A 20,030-nucleotide genomic window follows, 5' to 3' on the forward strand; every position below is an offset into this window, starting at 1 on the left:
AATTACTTGTTTACCAAATAAATGTTACGTGAAATTTCACTGATTGTCATTAACGCTTTCAAGTAAGACCTAATGATATACAGTATAAAAATCAACTCAACAACATATAGAATCTGGTAGACTTTATAATAACTACCATCTTATTAGCAGGTGGTTGTAATATGGAAATCCACTGGAAGTTATCTGAAGAGCACGTAACTTTTATTGGATTATGTACTAGATACAGATTATAGGGTAGTCATGTAAAATTTACGCGAAAAGTAGAGTGGAAAATAACCACATCACTTTTCACGTAGCTTTAATGTGCAATATTTTTTGAGTGTGCGTTGTAAAATCAGATTGGCCCTGTATATGTACATTACATTACATCGACACGATAAAAACATATGCAATTAAACATCTTTCATGTGCGTTCTCATGTTGAAAAGTAAAAGAAATGATTTCCCTTTGAATTTCACATGAAAATCCATTAAAAAGCATTTCATGTAGTGTTTCAAATTAAATTCAAACAAATTCCAATACATATTGTAGACAAAATGCTAATTATCTGACATCTCACTAACTGACAATTATATGCAGCACATTACCCCATGAAGAACATTATCTGGGATCAGGAATGTCTCTTATTGCCGACCAATGCTGGTTTGTGTTCTAGTTGAAAAACATTCCCCCGAAAGAGCAACTGCGAGCCGTGAAAATGTATATGGGCATGCAATATTCCAAGGAATGGAGAAACTCTACATTGACACAGAATTGCATTTGTTACCTACTTTACTCTGGCGAAACTATTGTCGTTTTTCATTGAAAATTTTACCTGGATCCTGGTCCGATACTTCCGAATCCCCGTCAATCCGGCCAGCTGAGGTGGTCGTACTTTCGACGAATTTTTCAGCTTCTATAAGGTGCTGAAAAAATACGAAATGTATATAAAAAATAAAAATATATATTAATATTAAAAAACTTACCTGCTTTATTCAAAACGACGCGGAGGCAAACGAAGCACAACACTTTTTGCGTTGCGAACAAAATGGCCGAAACAGAGCCCACACTGTACGAATACTACCACATACTTGGCGCAGGCGAAAATTAAACGTCATAAAGTCAATCGGGCCAATCGAGTAGATCGAGCACTGCTAAAATCGAGCATTCGAGTAAGATTTGATTCCGCATTCCGTTTAAAAGGTAATGTGGGTATGTGTGCGTAGATCTGTGCGATATTGTTACGTTTAGTTCGAATGAGTTAACTCTGGGTATTTTCCAGTGAAAAATTTCAATCGTGAACCGGTTGGAATTTGGAAAATACCGTATCGAGTTACTCATTCGATTTTACTCAAATCGCTGACTCTCGAGTGAGAGTTACAGCTGATTATTAGTTATAGGGCGCCCTAGATTTAGTTGTACCGTGAATAGGTTAATAAAAGTAGAGTGTGTGAGAGTGTATACGAGGATTTGAGTGATTGTGGGGGAGAATGAAAGGCATAGAATGAATGAAAAAGTTTGTGAAAATTCTGTGGTCCAAGTAGATACTTGAGACAGTACATGGAGTGGCGGAGATGAACAAGTTGATCTGATCTCCGTACTCATAGTAAACACTGTAGATTGCATTAATTGTGGTCAAAACTGGTTTTGACAGGATAAACTAGTTTGTGATTTCGTTCAACGCTTGTGATGATGGCTGAAACCTTTAATCTGACGCAACAAAAAATCGCGATATTGACACTTGGCAGGACGTTTGATGTTTGATTGAAGGTACTATTCTTTCCGATTTTGACATTTATCCCTGCATATTGTCCGTGACAGAGAGTGGACAGGCTCACTCCTCTAAAGTCGCGTAACTCGTAGGAAAGAGATCCTCTGGCCTTTGGAAAAATCATTTTACAAGTTAAAACTGACATTGGAGGAGAAGTAGTCGCATTCAACGTCGGCAGTACAGGATGAAAAAAAACACTTCGTTTTTTTACCCCGACTCCGGGAAGATTGTGACCTGTGTTTCGTTGGTCACAATAAATCCGTGGTCCCTGGGCCAGCTTAATATAGACCCCTAGAAATTTTGTTATATTTGTAAATATTGTCAGTAAATGTCTAAATGTGAAATAAATGTCATAGCTTCCATGTTTACATGTTTGAAGGATGTTTATTTCATGTTTAGTAGTCTTCGGTTGGTGCCCGTCAGTATTTATTTATTTATTTATTTATTTGCTTGTTATTTATTTATTTCCCTGTTACTTATTTATTTATTCCATATTGATTTATTTACACCATTTATTTACTCAATTATTTATATTATATGTCAGATAGTTTATTTACATTTTTTGTTCATTTGTTTATTTTGTGAAAATTATACAATGTAAAGGTTATGCATGCAACCAATCCGATCTAAAAATTCAAATAATCTTTTTATCGGGGCACCAACCCATACATGTTTGTAAACAACGTTTTCCCCTGCTACGCTGTATACGAAAAAATGTCATCGATCGCGAGTGGAGATGGTTTCCGGGGCACGGGGGAGATAAAAAGGGCTTCCCGCGTCGAAAACAAGAAGAATTAAGAAGTTCGGTCCGTGGAGTGAAGAACCGCGGCAGCGTCGTCCCATCGCAATACCGAGACTGTGCGTTTCATCCGTTTTGTAGTTTGCGCAAAAAGTGGGATCAGACAGATCCGAAGAACGATCCACCCGTTATTTTTCGGTACGGTTTAGGATCCCAGTATAGTGTTTTGCTGGCAAAGGCCAGAAAAAAACCACAAGCGACGCGAGTGCACTATTGGTCAAATGATGCCACAATATGTGTCGAAAAGTGCGCGAAGTAATTCGCGAAAGTGTAGAGCCATTGTACCACTCCCGGACCATTTTAGAAACGCAGAACACACGTTACACGGCCGAGTTGCCGCCGCATCTGGATCCCGACCGACGGAAGCACCCGGTCTGAACACTCGTCTGCTGTTCCAGTACCAGTTCGTCGCCACCCAGTCCCCGGAAACCCATCGCAGCAGCAAGTCGACCAACGTTCGTCCCGGCCGCAACGATATTCCACACAGCTGAAGTGGAATTAATTGTAATATGCGCAAGTATTTTGTGTCTGTCTAAATAAAATGTAAGGTCTTGTCTATATAAGCTGTTTTTGTATAATTAGTGACGTCCTTGAAGTGAATTAGTCCGCTATTTTGTGTTTAGAAGTGTTTACTTTGCCCAGAGACCACCGTATTTAGGATTGATAGTCCGCCCAAGTGAAATTCTCCTGGAGACCACAGAAAACGACGCAAATGCTCGTGTTGAAGTGTACCGTAAACCGTTGTTAAAGTGTGAGTCCGCGTAGAAGTCGTAAACCAAGTTGTAACAATGTTTCTTAAGAACCTTAGAAAGCTTCCAGAAAGGTTTAGAATTTGGCTTGATTTGTTCAACCTCTTTCGCGAAATTTTCATTTCTTAAGAGTATGAATCTATGCTTAATTTCTTTTTGTAGATCCTGATAGATACATTTCATATCAGGATCACGAGAACGTGATATTGACGTCTTCGAACATTCTTCAAGCGAATCAGAATCAGAGAATCAGAAGAAGTTGAAGGTCGTCGAATCAAAGAAGTTGAAGACCGTCGTCAATAATAGGAATATTAAATTTTTTCTGTGTTGTTGGTACTGATAAATTTCTAACATCAACTATAGAATCACTCAAATTTTGTAAAGCCGTACCAATGTCAGCTTTATTTTGTAAAACATGATCATGATTAGAATTATTCTCAATATAAGTTTTGTACCTTTCCCAATTCGCTTTGTGATAATTAAACACTGAGCTAATGGGATTAGAAACAGCTTCTCGAGAAAGTGGAAAAGTTACTGGAAGGTAATCAGAATCATGCTGTTTAAACAATTCGCTACAAATGTGACTTTGATCTGTCAAAACCAAATCAATTGTTGATGGATTCCTTACAGACGAATAGCACGTAGGTCCATTCCGGAACAAAATTGAATAATAACCAGTAGAGCAATCATTAAAAAGTAGTTTACCGTTGGACTTGCTTTGAGCATTATTCCAGGATCGGTGTTTAGCGTTAAAATCACCGATTATGAAGAATTTGGACTGATTTCTTGTAAGTTTTTGTAAGTCTCCTTTCAAGAATTTGCTAATTTGCTCGCCAGTGTACTGAAAGTTTCGGTCACAACAGCTATATGCACATTAAGAATCCTCAAGAAGTTGAAAAATTCGTCTTCGCACGTTTTTAATGAACGAGCATTCCAACTTAATAAATTTATATGATTATTTAAAGTCATTATTGAACTTTAAGTTCGTTACAGCTTTGTTAGCAAATTCCCATCTAGTTTGTAAAGCTTCAAACATGGAGGTAGAATTTAACATTGCAATCATCCGCTGTAGCATTGATTGTTGCAAGAAATTCAAGTTTTTTTTTCGTTGCACTACCTAGATCCATTGGACCAAAGGAAGCGTTGTGTGCAAACGAATTTAGAGGCATGGTAGGCGTTATTTTGGCCATGTTACCTGCCACTGAAGCATAAGATGACACACCATTGTGGGATGGTGTGCTGGAGATAGAAGATCCTTGTATAGGTAGAGAAGTTGTTATTCTATTTTGAAGCGGATTAACACGTTTAAAATTTCTTGAAGCGTTCCTGAAGAAGTAGGTATATTTTTTATATGTTGTTTTTGTTGCTTTGAACAAGAAGTTATATTTTTTACTCGAATAGGACGTCCAGAAATTCATTGTGTGCGATTTATCACCACACACTTAGAAAAAAATGAAAAGTATATTTGATGCAAACAACATTGAAACGTATTTTGCTCTCTGATAATAGAATTTTTCATGTTATGATTGAAAAAAAAATTGTGTCTCTTTTGATGTAAAATTCGGTGGAAAAAGATGGGGAATTGTGATCGACGCATATTTTTGCATGTTCTTGATTTTAAATTCAAGCGAATTGTGACGCTCCTTTTAGATGTAAATATTTTTAAGTGTGCACAGATCATATATTTGGAATCCAAATGACAATTTTTTGTGCCGCGCCCAAAGCCTTGGCATCTACGACACTGAGTCAGATTTTGAAATCTTCCCCCATGTCGTCTATAATGTTCCCACTTTACTCGCACGTTGAAGACAAAACGTGCTTTTTTCCAATACTTTCAAATTATTAACCACCATCCATAAATGACGTAGTATTTTTTGAGTGTTTTTTAACACCCCCTTCTCTATCGTAGCATTTCGTCACAAAACTCTAAATACCCCCTGGTAATTTCGTAGCTTGGCGGTAACTCTTCCCCTTCCCCTTGTCCTCGCAAAAAATTAAAAAAAACGATGTTAGATGAAACGGGTAAGATTGTCGTGACATCAGGTCAACCCCAAAGGCCTTAGTATAAAGGTACGCAAAGAGTGTGCAGAGTTTGAAGCCAGAAAAAGTCCACCTATCGAGCAAAATTAGAATCCAGCTTTGCTACACAGGTATCATAGACGGATTCCAATTGTGCTCGATAGGTAAACTTTTTTTTTACTTCACTCTTTGTGCAACTGTTCTCTATCAACTGTGGTCAACCCCTATTCCCCTTTAAAAAAGCTACGTAGCCTCTTACCCCCTGCCGTCACACATCATCACAAAATACAAAACTCCCCCTCCTCCATATAATGCTACGTCATTTATGAATGTTCCCTAAACATTATCGTTATTGAAGCACAATATGCAGATTGTAATTAAATCAAAACAAACACCAATCAATATTCTCTGTTACACCAAGTTTAAAGTTTAGGAAACGGGTCTCGGGATTTCGCACGGAATTTGGCCAGGGGAAACCAGGGCCTTGCCTCAAACGATAAAATTTTGGTTCATTATGGATTCGCAAATAAGTAACTCACGGTCCCTCGAAGTGTCAAACACAACTATGACGTTTTTCGGACTTCATAAATACGACTTCATTTCAGACGCTGAAAGGTATCGAAGGGAAAAAAACAAATTAGAGGTATCCAAGGAAAAAAAACAACCGATATGAAAATAAACAAAACTTTTATAATTTTCCGGATATCAGCGATAAATGTGAAAACAAAACTAAGAATCTTGAATTGGTTTGGTGTTTGAAAAAGCCTTTTCTACAAGCCGAGTTTCACATAACCGTGGATGAATTTTTCTAAGGGCTCGAGTTTTGTTTAAACTAGAATATGGTCGTTCCAATCGTGTTTCTAAATGCTAAAATGGATTCAATCGATTTAATACATTACGAGAACGGTTTATGTGTTCAAATCGTTCATTTGCAATATACACAACAATTTGAAATTATGTACATTTTCATTATTCAATTTATCCTGGATAATAAAAGAATTGGTAAAATGGAAAATATCGTTACGACGGGCAGGTCGAGCATAGCGTAGTTGGTAAATCGATTGTCTTGTACGATGCTCACCTGGGTTCAATTCTCAACCCCGCACATAGTTAAAGTTTTTCTAGAACTTTTTGTAACCATGCAAGACGTTATTGACCCTAAGGTTAAACCTCTAGAATCGAAATAAAAAAGATACTGAAGAAATGCAAGCCTAGGCCTTTGGGTTTAACATGTTTCGATTTAAGCATACGGTTTTACGAACACTTACCTGCTTCTTGCTTAAAGATTCTCCGAAGCAAAACAAGCAAAGGTATTGCTACTCTTTGGTAAATAGAATAAAGAGACAAATCTGATTCAAAAATCATTTTTTCGGTCTATTTCATAGTATTTACACTTACTAGAACGAACCTGTAATCTAATCTAATCATTCTTCATTGATTTTGCTATTGGAATTGAAAATAAAAACATCTTCATGCTATAACGTTCATTCCCGAAAAACAGAACAAGAACCTCCAGCATAAAAACCGCATAAAACAAATGATTCGCGTGTAAAAAATCCATTTAAGGTATATTCACAGAAAAAACACTGTAGACCAATGTTGCTTCAGAATCTTCATCGCGACGAAGCACGGTGAATATGAATCACCTGCATTCGTCCCACATCGTTGTTCGCTGTTATATTCAACTTGCTGTTGATATTCACCCACGAATGAAGCCGACTGCCAATCCGTGTTCATCCGAATGCCTTATCCATACACTCTTTCCTTGCTGCGCATCGAGCGACCGAATGAACTGCACGAGGAAGCTAGGAAGTGAATGACGAATAAAATCTTCAGCAAATCATTCATCACCATAGCGATGATCGTTTACAACTTTTGGCGAAGATGACTTCAATTTTATCTTCGCAGAGTGATGGCTCACGAAGAACTATATTTGTATCCTGATGCGTTGTAGTACTGTTTGGAACAAGCTAGGGTTACCACCCCTCCGGGTTTGACCCGGAGACTTCGGTTTTCGGGAGCGATCTCCGGGTCTCCGGATTCTACATCAATTTCTCCGGGTTTGGTGGGAAGAAGCATAGGTTGAATTTTTTTTGGAATTAATTGATTCTTTACAAAACATTTAAAAAGTCTAAGTTAACTATTACTCTGGTTCAAATTTATTTTGCCCGACTAACCTTTCGTTTCAAGGTGGCGAAGATGAGTTCACCAAATATTAATAATTTCTTTCACAAAGCAATGAAAATGAAAAACAAATAAAATTACTACAAATTAACCTTCCGGCAGTCGCGCTCTGAAAATCTAGCGAAATCGTCTTAGGTTACCAGCGGCTGCTGGTTCGGTAGGCCATATGCGCGACTTCCGGAGGGTTAAGGAAAGTAATATTTCGTCATATGCTACAATTGAAATGTTGCATTCCACTAAGTCGTTCAAAATGGTGTAAAAAGTTTTTTTCCTGCAATTTTACCAAATCATTTCACTCATAGTGGTGCTTATTATATTCTAATTCAACTGACTAGATCAACATCAAACGAGTTCTTTCGGTGTTGTTGCTACTCCGGCAGCGATCCTTAACTGGGCTAGGGAGGTGAGTTTTGCACCTTTGTTGCGAAATGAAAATTTGTTGGTGATGAATAACCGACACCACATAGTGTGATGCTGCAGCTCTGCCTCCATTGCTCTCCTTTTCCTGTTAATTGTGGAGGAGAGCAATGCTCGTTCAACTTATCCTCTACAGTGAGAGTAGCTGGTGCTTTTGTGTTCTTGGCACTTAGTCGGGGAAGTGAAATACTATACCACATTAAACCGATAAAACCGTTCTCAACCGTCAAAAAATACAGCTTTACAGCGATTAAAGTGCTCTAAAATGCCGAGCAATCGCTTGGATTCCAATTTCTGTCTCGTTCCACTCAAAATACACCCCCCCCCCCCCGATCAGTGAAAATCTCCGGGTCAAAGCCTCTCCAGAGGTGGCAACCCTAGAACAAGCCAATGCGCTACTGGTTCTTCAGTACAAAACTATGAGTTAAATTAACAGCCGAATCAAGGCAATATTTGTTAAATATGGTACAATCTTAAGGTTGCACAGAGAATGCGCAAAATTCGCAAACGAAAAAAGCAGTTTTTTTCCACACCGTATGTCAGATCTTCATAAAAATCAATCAGCGTATGTAGAATGTTGTTACAGTACTGCTGATTGATTTTTATGAAGATCTGACATACGGTGTGGAAAAAAACTGCTTTTTTCGTTTGCGAATTTTGCGCATTCTCTGTGCAACCTTAATAGAATCCTTTTCTGTCAAGTATTCAAAGGAGATTGAACCCATGTTTGGTGATAAAATTCGGCATAAGCAAAACAAAATTCTTTTGGATGAAGTTTTGTTTTTAATATACACATGGTGTTATATCACAATAATTTAACCTATTGCGCATGTTTTGCTAGTATCACGACGAAATCGCTTAATCAGCACGGTTGTTTAAAAATAAATTAGCTGTAGAATGAACAGTGTGTTGTGGGTGCAATATGGACAATACAAATATTACTTCTTGTTCCCCCATCGGGAAAGACTTGGCATAAAAACGTGCTGTAATTATTTTACTTCATATTGTTGAGATCCTTAGATACCAACAAAAATATGAAATGGTTGAATTCCGATTTTTTTTAATACATTCCCTTTTAGGGATTAACTATAATTATTACATTGCATGTGCACATCTCACGAATTCAACCATGACTGCTAACTTTGTTAACTAGTGCTATAAAGATAGATTGATGTTTAAGATGAGATTTTTTGTGACGTGGTTAACATTAACAGTAGGTACACAGTATGATAAAAATACATCATTTAACGCAAATTTATTAATTAGGGGTCATACAATAATTACGTAAAGACATATGGGGGGACTGGGTGTTACAAAATATCTTACCAATTCTCACCTGGGGGAGGGAAAGTTTGTCCTTTCTTAAGTAATATCATAAAACATGCATGAAAAATGAAATCGATAAGAAAAATATTCTTCTCATAAGAAAAGAAACTATTTCTTATTTGTGCCATGAACATTTTATATATCAAACAGAATGAGCACATACTGTACATCATGGTCAAGGAAACGCAGACCTCAAATTGAAGTGTTTTGCAGCGACAGAATATGATTGTTAAATTAGTTATGGAATATTGTTTATTGTTGCCAACGTAAGGGGCGGCTTAATTGTCGATGGTTTTGGAGCAGTTTCATAAATTTCTTGACTCTTGGTGGTACATTGTTCTGATCGGGAACTGGAGTCACAATCTGCTTTACAAGTTAAGAAGTGTTGAGATCCTCCGTGTTGTTAGGCCAACATCCTTCTTTTCAAACTTTCGCTTCAAACCAGCAAGGTATATGAAAAATTTTCTGTCGTGTGATTGTCAAAGAACTTGTTGGCCGTATAGTTCCAGAGTGTGAACTGTATTTTACTTCAAGAAAATTCGAAGATAGTCATGTCGGAACTATGCGTACGATAAGCGTTATATTTGGAACTCCGAATAAATTCACACCAGAAGAGGTTATAAATTCTTTTGAGTTCTACATAGTTCTATAGCGAAGCAAATTGATAGTCTTAAGAAATCTTTTGTAACATGTTATGTAAAAAAACCCCGGCGTAAAAAAGCTCTTGCAAATGCCGTGCAAATGAAATTACTGCAGATGATTATACACACACATTAAAAAAAATCGTATAAATTTACGTCTTCTGACCCTGATATATACGAGCATCAAAAATGACTTAGTTTTACGTTTGATTTTAATTTTACATGACATTGAATTTCGTAAATCATGTAATTTTACTCCACATATGGCGTTTGTTCTGAATGACAGTAATGTGGTTTTCGTTTGAAGCGAAACTGAGTCAGTTCCTAACCCCAACTGCTGTCAAAATGTATGAACTGACAGCAGTTGGGGTTAGAACCTGACTCAGTTTCAGGTTCAAGCGAAATCGCCATAAGTGTAATTTTATGTCATTGCGCATGGAAAGTATATGTTTCATGTAAAATTAAATGGAATACGGTGATGTTTAGTCATTTCGTGAATTACGGTTTGTTAAATTGTGTCATGTTTGTAATTACGTCAATGATAAAATTTATAATTTTTTGGTGTGTAGTTAAATTTTGTCCTGTCTCTTTTAATAATTCATTAATGGCGATTTCGCTTGAACCTGAAACTGAGTCAGGTTCTAACCCCAACCGCTGTCAGTTCATACATTTTGACAGTAGTTGGGGTTACGAACGGACTCAGTTTCGCCTCAAACAAAAACCACATAAGTATCGTTTTCGCTATCGAATAATTTAATGAATTAACAATATGATTTTTAATTACACAATGCATGATAAGATCTTATGTAGGGGGAGAGGGAGTTCACCAAAATCATACGAACTCTTATCTGGGGGGAGGGGGAGGTTGAATAGTTCTAAAAAAGCCTTATGTAATTAGTGTACGGTGGCCTCGAGCAGAATATTTTCTATGATGAAAGGATTTTTCATTTCAAAGATTTATAATTACCTTAATGGATCGAAAAAAGTATAAAAATATTTTAAAAAAAATTAAAGGGTTGTATACAGGACACGACCACGGTGACATTAAAAATGTAGCTTTTTTCAAGAGCGTGCAAATAAATGTTATCTATCACACATATCGACTCACGTTCTTGTTCACTCGCCTGTTTTCATATGTTACAATTTGCTATATACCCTCCCCATCAAAACATAATTTATTGAAGGTATTTAATTTTAACGGTAATCTATTAATTAATCAAGTATCTCACTAGGTGATTGACACTATTTGGCTGATTCATCTAGTAAAAATAGGCTGGTCTGTCCAGAAAATATATTCACAAGAAAAGTTCCATATTGAGAGCTGTGATGAGGAAGCCCACGCCCGCCAACGGAAATATACAGATTCTCCATGAAATATGAAATTTCATTTTCCATTTAAATTTTCAATAATGTACTAGTGAACTTAAGTAAACAATCTTAAGCTTAAGTATTTCTTGATCGATTAGTGGTGGAAAAAATGAAATTATTTGATAAATTGCATTGTTATGCAACGTTCGCACTACCAGTTCAAACGGGTTTTTATGCTATCTTGGTGACATTTTTCTTGTTACTAATTATTAAAACGTGTTATAACTCTGTAGTGTAAACATTGTATTATTAAACCAATTCTGCAGCGTTTTATGTTATATAGGTGTTTTATGTGGTAATAGGACTGACATAATTATATCTTCAGTACAGCGGTTTGTTTCATAATTTAAAACAGATTTATTTTAAAATTAAAATTAGAATACCCAACCGTTCTATTTGTTGTATACTTTAAAACGCAATTAGAACTGTGTTTTAAATACATAGGGTAGGACAGATATTCTGACTGGATAAACTGGGAAAACAATTTTAAGTCCAGTAACGCTTAAGACATGGCTTGAATTTGAATCGAAAAAGAACACCCGCTTCAACTGCTGCTGCGACGGTAAGTTCTGTTTTAAAATTTTCCGTTGTGTGCAGTACGAAACAAAAGTGTGAAATTAGAATGCAAAAGTTCTGCTGGGAATGTGATTGTTTCCGATGTTATTACACTCAGATTTTTCACGCAGGGGATACAGGCCGTGTAAATGAAAACCGCGTCCATTTAAAAAAACGCGTTAATGAAAACCGCGTAAATTTCAAAATCCGCGTAAAAAAACCTGAGTATACTCTCCAATATAAAATACCACGCTGCTGAACAGTGCAATAACTACAGAAGCACGTTGTCAGATGCCTTACTGATAAAAAAACATATAACAGAAATATGAAACATGAAAACCAATAGGCTCTTTACCCTACGCAGCTACAAAGCGCCATAAACATGGATTAACAAGTTACAACGCACACGCATGCATAAAAATAAATATATTTTTTTCAAACGCAACACTCTTATGGCGATTTCGCTTGAACCTGAAACTGAGTCAGGTTCTAACCCCAACCGCTGTCAGTTCATACATTTTGACAGCAGTTGGGGTTAGGAACTGACTCAGTTTCGCCTCAAACGAAAACCACATTAAGCAGCACACACCGTATTGAATTAAATCCAAACCACCCCGCCCACCCACTTTGCAAATCATTCTGTGACACCGTGCTGGTACCCGAAAAATCCGCACACAGCCACCGCTGCCGAAAATGCATAGCGTCCACCGCTTATTGTAGTGCCCAGACGCTGCAGCCATGATCTTACCCGTTCGACATAAGAACAAAAACTGATTCAAACGGGTACGCGTCACCTCTATTTATAAACTAACCGTATATGGTTTAGTCACTTAAGTGCGAGTGTGTGCAAATGCCAACGTTACCGAAAATCGATAGCGCTTATTGCATCACCCGGAGACGATGTTGCTCGTATGGGATAAGAGCAACAACTGATTTAAACGGACATGCGTTGCTTCTATTTATGACTTTTCGTGTTTCATTGAGCAACTAAGCTGCCCTCTCTTGACGGCTGTGTCTGAGAAATCTGCCTCACGAATGGTAATTTTCTCGTTTTTCGTGAACTTTTTAATTTTACCAATTTCCAAAAGTCTACTTTTATTGGGGAGATATTAAATTATTACCAATATTTAAATTAGGTGTTTCTGAATCGGTTGGTGTATGAATGATTAAAATTCATCTAGTAATATCGGAGTTATAAGCGTGCAAACCTTACATAGTTTCGTTACATGGGAGATAGTTAAGATTTTAGAATGACACCTAGCCCCAGATAGTGTAGTAAGACATTTTTAATGTCAAAAATTAAAAGCCAAATAGAATACGTTATAGCCAAATGTAGAATCTTACGCTTGGTCAAGTCTCCCCATGTTCCCCTACTCTATCGTCGAAGCAATTAAATTTACGTACATTCTCGAAATATGTTAGAAGTACTAAGTTCCAATCAATCTTAAATTTCAGATTCACCCACTTAAAATAAACAACTTGATCAAATTTAGTATTTCAATCTTCAAGATAATCAACACCAAACGCATTTTCACTCTAGACATTTTGCATTTATTTAAGAAACTGTTATGAACACTTTTTCATTAAAAATATTTCTGTTTAATATTCCAGTAGCACTGATTATGGCAAGCAAAGCTTATTTTCGTTCAACTTCATAGTATGTCATGACTTGCAGAACACTTGAGCGATATTGGAAAATATTGATATTTTTAACGTCCAGTTCTCAAATTATTTAGGCGCTTCTCAACAAAAGAAATTTTGAAGTTTTAGAAGAAAACTTTTGCCTTTAAAAATCTTGCCTAGAGGATTGATATGTCTTGACATATCGATTCCCTAGACTCTAGTTTGTTCCGTGAAAAAAATTTAGCACTTCAATATCAATTCTTCAAAAGGGCTAATGAGATTTTTGTAAACAAACTTATTTCGCTCATTGTTCCGCTGTCGAGTTGAATTTCATGAAAGATACACATGAATCAACATCTTTACCCTTTGTAGAATCGATTTCAAATATCTTTTGTGTTGAAATTATAACAAATTAAGAGAAATCAGCAAAACAAATGTTTGTTTACAAATCTTATTAGCCCTATTCAAATGTTGATATGGACTTTTTATATAGGATTTTGAATGAATATTGCAACATTTCAAAAAATTGTTTTCAGGCCATTTTTTTCAAAAAGTCGTATATTCCTTATGGAAAAAAACAGTTTTTACTTTCAGGCACTTTATTCGAAGATGACGAAGTTCTTATAACTTTCAAATGAAAATAGTTTAGAGGTTAGTGTCCTTAAACATCTCATGCGCTTTAAAACATTTTTAATATGGCCAGAGATTACATTTATGTTAAATAATAATTACTAAATTTATCTAAAAACGGTTTTAAAGTGTCACAGCACTGTAGAATAAAAAAAAGTCGATTTTCAATTTATTAGTCTAAAATGGCTTTAGAATGCTAAAAATCATATCCCAAAACATGGAAGACGAAAACAATACATAAATATTCAGATTTTCAATTCTACCGCAATGCCTCTTATGTATATCTCGTGTGTACTGAAAACTTTAACCGCGTTTTTCTCGAAGCCACTTTTTTGAGCTGACCACAAATGTAATTCGAACAAATGATTTTTGAACGCTTTAAAATTTTCACAGTATATTCAAAATTGATTTCTCCAGCGACGTACGTAGGATTTTTTTATTGCTTAGCTTTTTTAATTAATTTTGTGTCGATTTTTATGACATGTTTGGCGTGCTCTACAGTGGTGTAGCCCCTTAAGAGAATATATCCAAATTTTATTTCTTGATGTCATGTCAAGTGAGTTATACATATTCAGCATTTTTTCTGTAATGATTTGTTTTACAACTTTATTGAAAACATGCTAGATTTTGCTGAAATTAAAACCATATTAGCTGCTATTTAAGCTAAATAATAGTCATTCATGGTACAAAAACTTATGTTTACAAGCAACAATTGAAGTTTTATAGCACGCTACAAGTGCAATTTAAATGTTATGAGTGGCTATAAAAGTATGATAAAACCTCAATTGATACCAGGGTATAAGACTAACCGGTTCAGTTTTGGCAAAAAGTTTAATATTTGCTGAGTTTGGTTGAAATCGGAATGCATCGAATTGTCAAAAATTTGTGGCTTGATTACACTTCTATGGACATAGAAATTATATTATATAAAAGTATTTCGTCTTAAGGTTGCTATTTGTGCCAAAGGGTTCTAAGAAAATCATTAAACGCAGATTCAAGGAAACTATCACCCAGTGTTGATTTCATCATTAGAAAAAAGTTATTTGAAGTACCAATAGTCTAGTATGTAGATTCATAATTGTGTTGATTTGGTTTTCGCCCGCGAGACATCCGCAGATTTACAAATGTAATTGATTTGTTTTGCTTTGCTTACGCAGCGTATCAAATCTGATAAAAAACATCAGCAAATAATCATTATGTACTACTAATTGTTGTTTATAGCAAAAGTCATCCTATTCCGAACATAGCAAGCATTTTTGCACCACTTCAGCCATGAAGCTCTGACCCTTCTATCAATGAACAAGAAATTTGTTTTTCTTGGTCGCAATGCAGGAGGAATGAAGAACGAAGTATCCTTAGCGAAGAATGGTTAGTGGCGATTATCACCTAAGCCATTCGTGTGCCGATCCGAATGATGCGTGAAGATGAACATTGCATGAATGGCTAAATTCAACAAACAACGATGCGAACAAGCAGCGAACAGCAGACATCAGATTTGGATTTTTTATTTGTTTGTATTATTCATTTTCGCTGTTTCTGTGCTTTCGTGTGACGAACGGCTCAGCGTTATTCGAGGCATGGGTGAATAACACGACGAATATCGCATCGATGATGAACGACTGAACTAGTTCGGCGAAGAATATTTGCAATATGGGTAAAAACCGAATGTTTTTGGTTTTTATGCTACAGGTTTAATCGATTGTTACATCGAAGCAAGTTCATGCTATACACTTAAAATTTATTGTCGATTTTGATATTTTGGTCCAATCTTCACCTTCCGGTTCCATAAATAACCCGTGAATATCCTCCATTGTTATCAGGCCTTCAGCATGCTCGTCAAATTTCCTGAATCATATGTTCTATGTTCATCACAAAGAACTTGGAAGTATGAGTAAATAAATCTTGGGCGCCAAATCGCCTAGTTGACTAACTGTATATTCTGAATATTGCTATACTAATTAAAACACAAACACTAACCTATTGCTCGATGGCTAGGTGTACCCATAGCTTTCTGGCAGAAACCAGTCGCAGCCTTCCTGTACTTTTCTCGGCTTTCGGGTATGCATGAACTGGCGCTACGAAACACTGTCAGCAGAAACTGCAGGTTAGTAGCTAATGTGTCGCCTTAAAATATTCCGGGACCACTCGGAAGTAGAGAGACTCGTTCCGGTAAGAGATCTTGACCTAACGCATAGATGGAATGCGTGCCAAATAGTTTAAACAACGACGTTAAAATATAATTCAAAATATTAGGGTAGTTACCAATTCTTCTAGATGGGTTTCCTTGTTTTGAATAACACGCGTAACTAAGGCTATTACGGTAACTATAGAAATTCGTTGAATATGTTTATTAAAAAGTGTAACACCCTCACCTGCGTTGATGTTTTTAGGCGCCATCAAGTGGTGAGTGTGGGCTGTTTGAAGTTTTGGCAAACCGGTCAGTACACTGTTTGACAAATCGACAAATAATCGCCTTGACAAACACGAATAAAAAGTTTGGCAAACCGTGTTTGATCAAATATTTGGAGAGCCAGTACACAGCAGTTCAAATTTATTTCACGGAAGATATCAAATATTTGACGTTATGACAAACAGTGTGCTGGTAGCTTAACTCTCGTCTTTCATTCCACCGTCGTACAGAACACCTTCAATTGTTAATTGTTAACATTCTTCTTTTCGCACTTTTTCACCCTGCCGAAATCTTCCGAACAGTGTTGCTATTTTTATTTATGAAAATGGAGTCTTGTTAATTTATTTTATGCTGGCAATATTTTGTATCCTGAATCCACTATATTGATGAAGAGCACCGTTTTTCCATGTCATGGGTGTTTAGTAAGGTTTGATGAAGTCATTTTCTTAGAAATTTTAGATTATAGTGTGGTTTCTGTCTTATTTTTCATAAAGTTAATCAACCACGCATACGGTAAATACATGATAAACACTTGTTTCACTTTGCCGCATAATTTCTGTTCAATTTAGTCATTTTTACTTTTTTAACGATGAAATTTTATTTTGTCCAAAGTAATGGCAATCTTATCCTATAAATCTAGCAACACTGCCAAACATCATTTTGCTATCCCTGCAGTAACATTGCGTAAGGTGCAAAAAGTCAGAATCAAGCAATCACCCAGTTAAGCTCAGCCGGAAATGAACCGGAATTCCGGCTGGTTCCAGTTCGTATTCCGGCTCCAGTGACACAACCGATTCTAGTTAGAATCGGTTGTGTCACTGGAGCCGGAATACGAACTGGAACCAGCCGGAATTCCGGTTCATTTCCGGCTGAGCTTTACTGGGCAGAAGCTGGACCATTCTGACGTAAAATTGGAACAAAAACGGCCTCCCTATTGTCACGTATTAACACGGTAAAAAAATGCGGACGAACATGGTCAGGCGATTTAAACAGTTTGACGTTTGACTCAACTCACCTGGGCTGATTACCCCTAGGAACAAATGCAATTTGCGAATGCGATTTAAAGGCAATTTCAACACTTAGACAAATTTTCTGGCGGCTGAAATGGACTTGGTAATTTTTTGCGTTTTTCAAGCATGGCGGTTCATGTTTGGTTTAAGCTTAAAATTGTTTTTTAAACAATTGCCGTGTTATAGCTTGTATTTTGTTTGCCTAGTGCACTTCATTTAGCCAACGAATGGGGGAAATTGTGGAATCGTGTGTAAGTATAGTGTAACAAGATCCCTGTCCTAAAGTCATAATGATCGTCAGATTGTGGTAAGTTTTGTTGTGCAATACCAATTTCACCATTGATTTTTCCTATGGTTTGGTGGTGATTACCTAGTGTACTGATAAGTTTATGTGAGTAGATAATGAATCCTAAAATAAGTATTATTTGTAATTTTCATATTAGGCAATTAAGGGCGATTAAATGGCGCGTTCCCTGGGCGATTTAAGGGCGCGTAGAGCGGCAAAAAAATGACGGCTGCGAATCGCCCAAATGTTTCATTTGAAATAGCCCCTTAAATGCCAGAAATTTTCTGGCAAATTAAAGGGCAATTAGCGCATCCGAGTTGGCAAATAGCCCCCCGTTAGCCAGCAACTTGCCCTTTTTAACTGGGTGTCTTTAGGATGTTGTAAAAAAAACTGGATGAATCCACCCAGTCAAAAAGGGCAAATTGCTGGCTAGCGAGGGGCTATTTGCCAACTCGAATTCGCTAATTGCCCTACAATTTTCCAGCAATTTTCTGGCAATTAGGGGGCTATTTTAAATGCAATATTTGGGCGATTTGCTGCCGTCATTTTTTTGCCGCTCTACCCGCCCATAAATCGCCTAGGGAACGCGCCATTTAATCGCCCTTAATTGCCTGATATGAAAATTAAAAGTAATAATTAGTTTCGGATTCATTATCTACTCACATAAATTTATCAGTAGACTAGGTAATCACCTTCAAACTATAGGAAGAATCGATGATGAAATTCGTATTGCACACCAAAACATACCACAATCTGACTTTCATTTAGACTTTATCTCAAAGATCTTATTCCACTATACTTACACACGATTCCACAATTTCCCACATTCGTTGGCTAAATTAAGTGCACTATACAAACAAAATACAAGCGAGAACACGCCAATTGTTTTAAAAACAATGTTAAACTTAAGCCAAACATGAACCGCCATGTTTGAAAAACGCAAAACACAACCAAGTCCATTTCAGCCGCCAGAAAATTTGTCTAAGTATTGAAATTGCCTTTAAATCGCATTCGCAAATTGCATTTGTTCCTAGGGGCAATTAGGACAGGTGAGTTGAGTCAAACGTCAAACTGTTTAAATCGCCTGACCATATTCGTCCGCATTTTTTTTGACCGGGCAGTTTAAACTACACGCCACCGAAAAACTACCCAAAATAAAGTACTTTTGACTCAATCTCGTGGTATCGTGCAGGAAGGTAAAATTAGGTAAACCTTGTTGAAGGTAGTTTCCATTTAACTACGGCAAAAATAATAACTCAACCTTGAGTTTAATTTATTTAAATTTAAGTTGAATTTACCTAATTTTGAGTATATCCCAAACAACTTAAAAGTACCTTACTGCACGGAAGACCTCGACTGAGTCGAATCTCTCGTTTTGTTTTTGACAACACTAATAAGTGCGAAAGCGACGCACAGCTCAAAAGTACCTAAATTTAGGTTATATAAAAGTACTTATTCTGTAGGTTATTGCTCGACAAACATATGATTACGGCCTGAAAGCCAACTGTCCAAATCCACTTTGAATGGAAATTCCAGACAAACCATTACTAGTCGAACACAGTTCACAACAGTTTATGAAAGAGAAAACTTTTCTCTTTCGTTTACTACCAACATCTGTGATTGGCGTGTAACGGTTTGTCCGGAATTTCCATTGCACTTTATTGCACATAGAATAGCTTCAATTCATCTCTCGACGTTCTGCCTAGTCTCGTGCGATCGTTCGATGTTCGACGATCGATGTGGCCGAGTTGAAGAATTTGCTGATGCCGTCAAACTGGATAACAAGCATAAGCATAAGCATAAGCATAAGAGATCGCCCGTAGTTGCTACTCCGTTATTGACCAGAACCAAATTAGGTTGCAAAATGTTCATTGGAACAACATGCTTGGGAATAACATGATGAGCCACATTGTACAATCTATTCTGATCCCTGCATGCTGATCAATACCGACGCCGGCCACGTCCGAATGCAGATCTTCTGGGAAAGGAAGGAATGTTAATCCGATACATGTTGCTACTAGAGACCGAGGAATCCTCTGCATCTCCACATGTATCACGGGATGGGGAGAGTTGTTAGTAAGTGTGCCAATAGCGTTATCATGTAATAATTGCTCTGGGCAGCCGGCTGCCGAGAATTTGGGAAATTTATCATTTGTTGTATTAATACGATTAGCAAAATAAGCAACTTGAACTCCGGATAGCCGGCTATAAGGAGCACTGCTTATATTTTTTAATAATATTCAATCACACAACGAATTTTTTC

At 36.8% G+C, this 20,030-nt stretch overlaps 1 protein-coding gene across 3 annotated transcripts in view; it reads right to left on the reverse strand.

Annotated features, from left to right (window-relative positions):
* Nucleotides 1–16,706, reverse strand: part of LOC131683578 (uncharacterized) — a 53,243-nt gene extending 36,537 nt beyond the window's left edge. Inside the window, exons 1-2 of one of the 3 annotated variants that reach the window (XM_058965885.1) lie at nucleotides 16,324–16,706; nucleotides 16,039–16,245 (exon numbers count right to left, since the gene is read on the reverse strand). The gene's annotated coding sequence lies outside the window, so the exon portion shown is untranslated. Of the gene's footprint in view, nucleotides 1–814; nucleotides 906–965; nucleotides 1,131–16,038; nucleotides 16,246–16,323 lie in introns of those variants that run through there. The other 2 variants (XM_058965711.1, XM_058965797.1) reach the window with 2 other exon arrangements.
* Between the last annotated feature and the right edge of the window lie 3,324 nt (nucleotides 16,707–20,030).

The sequence above is a fragment of the Topomyia yanbarensis genome, chromosome 1 (genome assembly GCF_030247195.1).
Source record: "Topomyia yanbarensis strain Yona2022 chromosome 1, ASM3024719v1, whole genome shotgun sequence".
NCBI classification, from domain to species: domain Eukaryota; kingdom Metazoa; phylum Arthropoda; class Insecta; order Diptera; family Culicidae; genus Topomyia; species Topomyia yanbarensis.